We start from the raw sequence: 7,973 nt of genomic DNA on the forward strand, positions 1-7,973 counted from the left end.
ATACTGAACTATAAAGGCATATTCATGATCACTATTGATATCATGAAACTTGCCTTACTGATACACCTAGTGGTTCGATGTGATCTTTGTTTTTACACTTTATATAGTCTTTTCTTATTATAATTTCCTACTAGTCAATCAACCTTGCATTCCTGTAATAATTTTTACTTCACAATAGGGCATCAATTTTTTTTAATGCATTGTCATAATATTTTTGTTAACACTTTATTTTTTTGCATAAATATTCAATGGTGTTATAGGTCTTTGCTTTTTTTTTCTTTCCCTTGTTTCTCTAGGTTAGGTTTCAAGACCTTAATTATATGATAAAATTAATTTTATAAGATATTTTCCCATTTTCACAAACATTTTATATAAGACTGGTGTTAATGTTTCTGTGAATGTTCTTTTAATTCACTTGTAAATGCACTTCATCCTGCTTTCTCTACCTATGAAGTCCATTTATGGGCTGTTCAATTTTTCTGATGTTAGGTTACTTAAATTCATTATTTTTATTCCAATAAATTTAACATTTACTTGGGCAAATAGTTTCAAAAATTCTTTTTAAATTATCTTCATTTGTTGTGAATTGTCTCATTTACAATTTGATAATTTTTATCTTTTTTCCCTCTTAAAATAAGATTAGCTAAAAGTGTATCTTCTTCATTAAAAAAACTCAGTATAACTTATTAATTTAATAGCTGTACAACGTTCAAATTGTTTGGTTTTAAGTTTCTATATGTTGGCATTTGGTTAGAAATTTTGTACTTTCTTCTAGTTTTTTTTTTTTTTTCTTTTAAGGTGAATGTCTAGTTCATTGTTTTGTTGATGATGGTATTTAAAGGTTAAATTTTCCTGAAGGTCTCCTTGGCCACGTCTCATTATTTTTTCACAATTGCTCCACTATTCTCATATTTTCTTCAATGAAATTGTCTTTAAATGTTTATATGAGTTTTCTTTGATTCAACAATTCTTACAGTTATTTATTACCCTTTCAAATAAATTATCTCCAAATTTCTTATAGTCTTTAAAAGGTTTTTTTTAACATTTATTTAAAGGCTCTTTGTGACAAATTTAATTGTTTTGATCATTAAAGAGAATTTTAATGTTCCTACTTTATGCAATTATTTTAATAGTATTTTATTCCCCCAATTGCATACTAAAACAATTTTATCATTTTTTTTAATTTTGAGTTTCAAATCTTATACCTCCAGCCCACCACCCCAACCCCTCTCCCTAAGATGGTAAAATATCTGATAGATGCTATACATGTGCAATTACGTAAATATTTCTACATTATCCATTTTGTACAATAAGACTTGAAAAAAACATGGAATACTTCATGAATTTGCATGTCATCCTTGCACAGGGCCATGCTAATTTTCATGTATCATTTCAATTTTAGTATGTGTGCTGCCAAAACAAGAGCCTTTTACATATTTATTAATGGGATCTTTATGATCTAGCACATTGTTTTAGTTGTGTAAATTTGCTGTTAATATCTCAGGGCTATATAGAATCGTTTCTATTTCCATTAAGTTACTTCCATAGATCTATCATATCTAACTTTAATTTTCTTTCAAGTCCTTAACTTTTGTTTTTCTTGTTTGTACTCTTGTTATATTTTTCTTTCTGCTGGGATATGACATTGAATTTTTTAAAACTTTGTTGTCCATTTATCCCTATAATTCAATTAAATTTTGTTGGTACTTGGATTCTTTGCCATCTAGTGAAAATATATAAAGTATAGCTATTTTAGGTGCATATTGTTTATTTAAGCATAATTCCTATTTTACTATTACTATGTATGAATTCCTGACTGATACCTTTTTTTTGTAGTTGACTAGAAGCATACTAAATTCTGTTCTAGGCTCTTATTTTGTAGCTTGTGTGAATCTTATTTTTCAAATGTGTTTCTTTAAACTCATTCTACTTTATAATAAATTCTGCTGTCCTCTTCCTGTTTTTATGCTGAGAGAGATGATTATTTTTCTCTTCTATTAATAATTATTGACTCATAAACAAGGCTTTCTCTGTTTTCTACTTCCTCATCTAGAAATCAAGCAATATTGGAAATCTTTCTCAAAGACTTACCCAGGCCAAGATCTAATAAGACAATAAAAGAAATTCTAAGTTTGGGCTAAGGAGAGGATTCCTTCTCATTATGTTTACTCAGACAGTGCTGGAAAAATGTTGATTCTCCCTTTTGTTAGATAGTGATATTGAAATTGATAAGTATCTGACCAAGATTTGGGTGATGCAAGTCACATACACCAAGACCTTTATTATAATATAGCCCAGTCTCTCACTGGGCTCTCACTTGGACTAGTTGATTCAGTGGATAGAGCACTGGGCTTCTGTTGAACCTGAATTAACAGCCAGTCTTAGATACTTAATAATTGTGTGACCTTGGAAAAGTGACTTAATCTTTCTTTCCTTTCAGCCACTGTAGAAAGAAATAGTAAACTGGTCTAGTATCTTTGCCATGAAAACATCATGGACAGTATGTTCCATGGGGTCACAAAGGGTCAGATACAACTGAATGACTCAACAATAACAATAGGAATAATACTAATTCAATGTTTTGATTTTTAATTGCATATTTCCTTCTATCATATTCTCTTATGTGATTTCTTTGCCCCATCCCAATTTTATAAAGATAGTAAAAGAAAAAGAATAGCATCAACATTCTTGTTCTGTAATTGAAATAATGGATTTACATTGCCCTGCCCTCCACTGTTCCCCTTGCTCAGACCCCAACCAACAATTCTTTTCCTTTATTTCATTTTATTGTCACCCCCCTTATGACTGACCCTCCAAAAATTGAGATTTGTCTTGCTTGTGTCTCTTCTTTCCTCAACTTTCCCTCAACATAAAACCTCCTTTTTTTCATTTTTCTGGTTTTATCTTTGATGATTTTGTCATATTTCTATATCAAACTTTTTGTGTTTGTGCATGTGTATTGAACCATCTTTTGTCTGGCTTCAGATAAAAGTATGGATCATATGATGTCTACTTCCCCTAATGGGGGACTAATGATGGACCCCTAAAAGCCCTAGACTTTTCCACATGGCCCAGGTCCCTGGTATTCACCTGGGGCATGTGGCCCTTCCTACTTAATCCTTTCAACTGCCCTTTCATTGTGGCCTTCATTGTCTGCACCTGACCCAACCCTAGACCACTATTCCATAATTACATTAGACCTCTTCCCTGTTACCTCATAGTCACTTCAGACTACTTGGCCACTTCTAGGTCACATCCAGATATTCCAACAGTCCTATTGTATAAAAGATCCATCTTGTTCCATTAAAGTACTCAGATTCCATCTGACATGCTTGTCAATAGAAATGTCACAAATGCTCAGATTCTTAAAATTTAGCCAATAGCGCAGATTCACTAGGAATCTGGCATACCCCAACCATTGTTTTAATAAACCTTAACTCTGACTGAAGAAAGTTTGAGTCAAATTCTTCTGAGGCAGGACCTGTGTCTTTTGTCATTGAGTTTTGGGGTTCCCAGTACCCCTAGACCACAATACCCCACCTTCTGTTTTCATGTTTTATTAAAAAAAATTCTTACTTCTCAATTATGAGACATAGCAACTTCCATTCTTTCCTAATTTTTTTTCTAGTATATTACTTCTTTTCCATTTTCTTTCCTTCTATAAGTGCATAAAAAGGAACAAATACCCCCATTGCCTCTCTGAACTTTGAAGACATTAGGATTACTGAAGAACACTAGTCAATTTTCTTTCCTCACCAATTTAGAATGGAAGAAATTTGTCATTGTTTTTTCACCTCAAAATTCTCCACTATATTTAAATACTTTAAATACTTTAAATTCCCTCTTTATATCTGCTTTTCCATTTCCCAGTTATTATTCAGATATGATCTTTTAAAGTTCCATTAAATATGCATTTTCCCCTTAGATATTTATAGTCAGTCTTACAGGTTAAGTTATTCATATTTGTAAGCCTTTATCTTTTAGATTTTGAAATGTCATATTACATGATTTTCTCTCCTTCAGAAAAGTTGCTCAAAGGTCTTGTGTTTTCCTTCCTACAGTCCTTTATTATGTGAATCTTCATTTCTCCTTGTAAGTTTCTTTTTTCCTTTTCTTTCACCTGGACATGTGGGATTTTAACTAAATCTTTTTGGATATTTTCACTTTGGGGTACTCTTTCAGGAGGTATCTGATAGCTTCCATTTTTTCCTCAGCTAATTCTATTAGATCCATATAGTTTCCATTTATGATTTCTTAAAATGTGGCATCTGGGAATTATTGCTTGTCATCGGTGTTTAGGACATAAAATATCTATCTCTCTACAATCTTTTTCTAAGTGACATATTTTTAATAATAGAAGGCTTATGTATTGTCTTTTTTATTTTTTTTAAGTTTAAAATTAATATTTCTTTCCATGAAGACATTTTGTCTATTGGGTAGAATGTAATGGTGGGATTTTGGGGGAACATCAACAAGAATAAAATGGAATGATTAGGTATGGATGGTTTATAATGTGCATAATTAAAAAGAACACCATGATTAAGAAAACAGAATAATTTTACTATTTCTTCTTATGTCACTGACTATTTGATCTCTGTTTGGTTGATTCCAATATTCATGGAGTATTAGGTAAGATTCTGTCCTAACACAATTATTCTCTTTACAATTCTTTCTTGAAGAACTCTTAGTTAACTTATATTTTAAAAAAAAAAATCTTTATTTTACTTGTTCTCAGGTACTATTATAGTCCTTATTGCTAAGGTATTTCCCATCCCTTTTTATGAGGCTTTGCTTGTAACAGTAATTTCTTCTGATGATAGGAATTTTGAGATCAATATAATTTCTTCATATGGTCAATTACTTCTGTTTAGTTATATTCCAATCTTATTTCCTCATCTGGTACTTTACTCCATGTTCAGGATCTTTCCATTCTGTCACTGCCGGAGAAGCTCATCAGACCCCATTTGTTCTTAATCTTATTGTCCAGCTCTCCCTCCAGCGGTGTCCACCTCTCCTGTTCTGTTTGCATTCAATATGTGGGAATATTTTTGGTCTTCCTGGATGATGCAAGTTCATTGCTCTTTAGTCTTCTGGGTTGTCTGGAGCATAAGTTCAGATTTATATAGACTCCATTTCTTCGTTTTCACAGGTTACTATTGATTTCACAGGGTTTTGTGTCCAAAAAAGATGCATTCTATATTCCTAAGTTTTTAAATGAACTTTGAATTTAGCCTTTTTTGTTCAGATGATAGATACACATTTCTCAGTGGACCCATACTTGAAACACTTTTAGTTTACTAGGATCTAGCAAGAGCTCCACTAATATAGGGTTTTGAAAATCCAAAGTTATTTCCAATTGATCAATACAAAATAGATTGAGAATATGTGTGTGTATGTATCTATGTATATATGTTTATGTATACATTATATAAAGTGTGTGTGTGTGTGTAGTGGTAGTGATAGTAGGAGTAGTAGGAGTAGTAATAGTAAATGGGAGTTAATTTTAAAGCACTAGTATGGGTGGGGATGAAGAAAGGCCTTTCTACAGAAGTAAGGATTTGAACTAAGTCTTGAAGTTGCGTCTTAAAGCCACAAAATCTAAGAGATGGAAGTGAAAAGGAAAAAAAAATTGCAAAAATAAGGGACAGTCAGTGGAAAGGCATTAAAATGGGGCATATAGTATTAAGTATGGGGGAAAAATGAAAAGGAAGCTAGTATATTTGGAGTATAGAGTGCTTTGAGGGGACTATTTAGTATGAAAAGTCTGGAAAGAAAAGCAAGTGACAAGTATTGAATGACTTAAATGCCAATGAAAAGATTTATTATTTAATCCTAGAAATGATAAGGAGACACCACAAGTGTTTCCTTAGAGTCAGGATAAGCAGAAGTTAATATGATTAGAACTTTGCTTTCAAAAAATTAACTTGCAAATGAATGGATGGGCAAAGAACTTTGGTGATGAGAACTTCATTTTCTATTTCTTTGACAATTATTGTGGAAGCTGCCACACCTACAGAGGCAGGTACCAAGTTGCATCTCCATAAGTTTGCTCCTCTACATAATGTATACAGGGTAGCAGAGTGAATGAAGGCACGACACTCTGGGTGTGATGGTGCTGATGTTTCTGAGGATGGGGGACTTATCTTCCTATAAGTTCCAATTGGGCAGCAGATGGGAATAGTAGTAGTTGGAATGGCAACTCCCTTCCCAGTGGGAATTCACCAGAAGATAACTATTGGTTTGGATTAGAAGCAGGCCAGGTTGTCATGGGGGCAGGGATTACTCTTGGGAGCTTTTCAGTCCAGTGTGCTAGGCAATTTCCACAATGCCTATTACATAGTGAGCTTTTAATAAGGCTTTTTGACTTTACTGTTGCCTTGATGAAGGAGGGGATAGTGATTTAATTGACTTGGTCCATGCTACTTCTTCCCTCTCCCTTAGTTATCCCTTTGTTGCTTGTCCTAGGCTGGCTTGCCTGTGCCACTGATGACAGTTAGTGGTAGTAGTAGAAGGGACAGTGGACCATTTCTCCACAGAGGCTGATAAGAATTTGTTTTCATAAACAAACTTAACTAAAACTAACAAACCAAAAATAACTTTATTTGGTATCATGAATTTTTGCTTCCAGATAATTACTTTACATTTTTCTGTATGATCTAATTAGAGAACTCCCTTCATGTTTTGGTAGAAGGCACATCAACTATGAAGAAAGATTAGAGTCCTGGAGACATGCATTAGAAGTAGTTCCTTAATATTTATCCAAAGCAATGCCATTATTTCCAAGGTAGTAGGGAAAAGAGGTGACTAGCTTAAGGTCATTCAAAGAGAGATCTAAAAGAAGAATTTGATTTCATTAATTTTGTAGTCTTTGATCTGTCTCATAGATCTATCTCACGAGCTATCTCATGACCTGGATTATGGAAATAGTTGATAATGTTCTAACATAGTTTGTGGTCAACTGTACACTGAGTAACATATTAGAGACATTTTCTTGTTGAAAATAAACCATCTATTTCTTCTATACTGCTGGTTGGGATAAAATGTATATACTCAAAGTAACTCTTGAATGTAGACCCCATGGTGTTTGACTTTTATCCAAATGGTTATTTAAATACCATTTTGCTGATGATAACAAAGACTAGGCAAGTTTTCCTGCTGGGCTCAGTACATCTGATTACATTCTAAACAGACTGAGAAATATTATTTGTTTTCAAGGAGAGTGACCAGCAGTTAGTGGGCTACTTCATGGCTTCTGGCCTTTAGACTAGTGAACTGACAAGCTGTTAGAGCATTGGCCTTTCAAAGGGCAAATCCCAGGCCATGTTTGAGACCAGAATTGATTATTTGTTTTTCTTGTTTTTTTTCTTGTGCACATGCTAGAGGCAACTCATCCATTTCCTGGTGTTTGTGCATCACTCAGAACTTTCAGGGAAAGAAGAAAGCCCACCAACAGGTAGCACAGGGGCAGTGAAGGCAAAGAACTTTCATTCAACCACCTGTTTTTCTGTATGCCTTTCATTTCCTTGGAATGAATGCCTAGGTCTGAGGTTTACAAAAAAGGCAATCTCAAAATCAGATATGCAGAAATGATTCATTGTTTTCCGTAATCTGCAATTGCAAAGCTGGTATAAGTGGGATTTGAACAAGCTAATGCATTATCATTGTTATCATTATTATTACTAAATAGGAACCATTAGAATATAGTGTTTTTGGATTGCAAAATGCTTTTCTTGTAATCAAACTGTCATGTAGGTAGTGAAAATATTGGCATCATCATTTTATACATGAAGAAGCTGAGGTTTATACCAGATGAGTAACTTGTCTCTGGTTATGTGATTATAACATGAATCCAAGTTTTCTAGCAAAATTCAATGTTCTTTTCACTGTAGGAACTGGTATAATGATGATGATGATGATTTTAAAGTTATCCTTATGAGAGAGGTTGCTGTTTTTTTGTTCAGTTATTTTGATCA

General features: G+C 33.3%; 1 pseudogene; it reads right to left on the minus strand.

Moving 5' to 3' along the window:
- Positions 1-1,321: 1,321 nt before the first annotated feature.
- On the minus strand, positions 1,322-1,422 carry LOC118845127 (annotated as a pseudogene).
- Between the last annotated feature and the right edge of the window lie 6,551 nt (positions 1,423-7,973).

Source organism: Trichosurus vulpecula, chromosome 3 (assembly GCF_011100635.1).
Source record: "Trichosurus vulpecula isolate mTriVul1 chromosome 3, mTriVul1.pri, whole genome shotgun sequence".
Lineage (NCBI taxonomy): Eukaryota > Metazoa > Chordata > Mammalia > Diprotodontia > Phalangeridae > Trichosurus > Trichosurus vulpecula.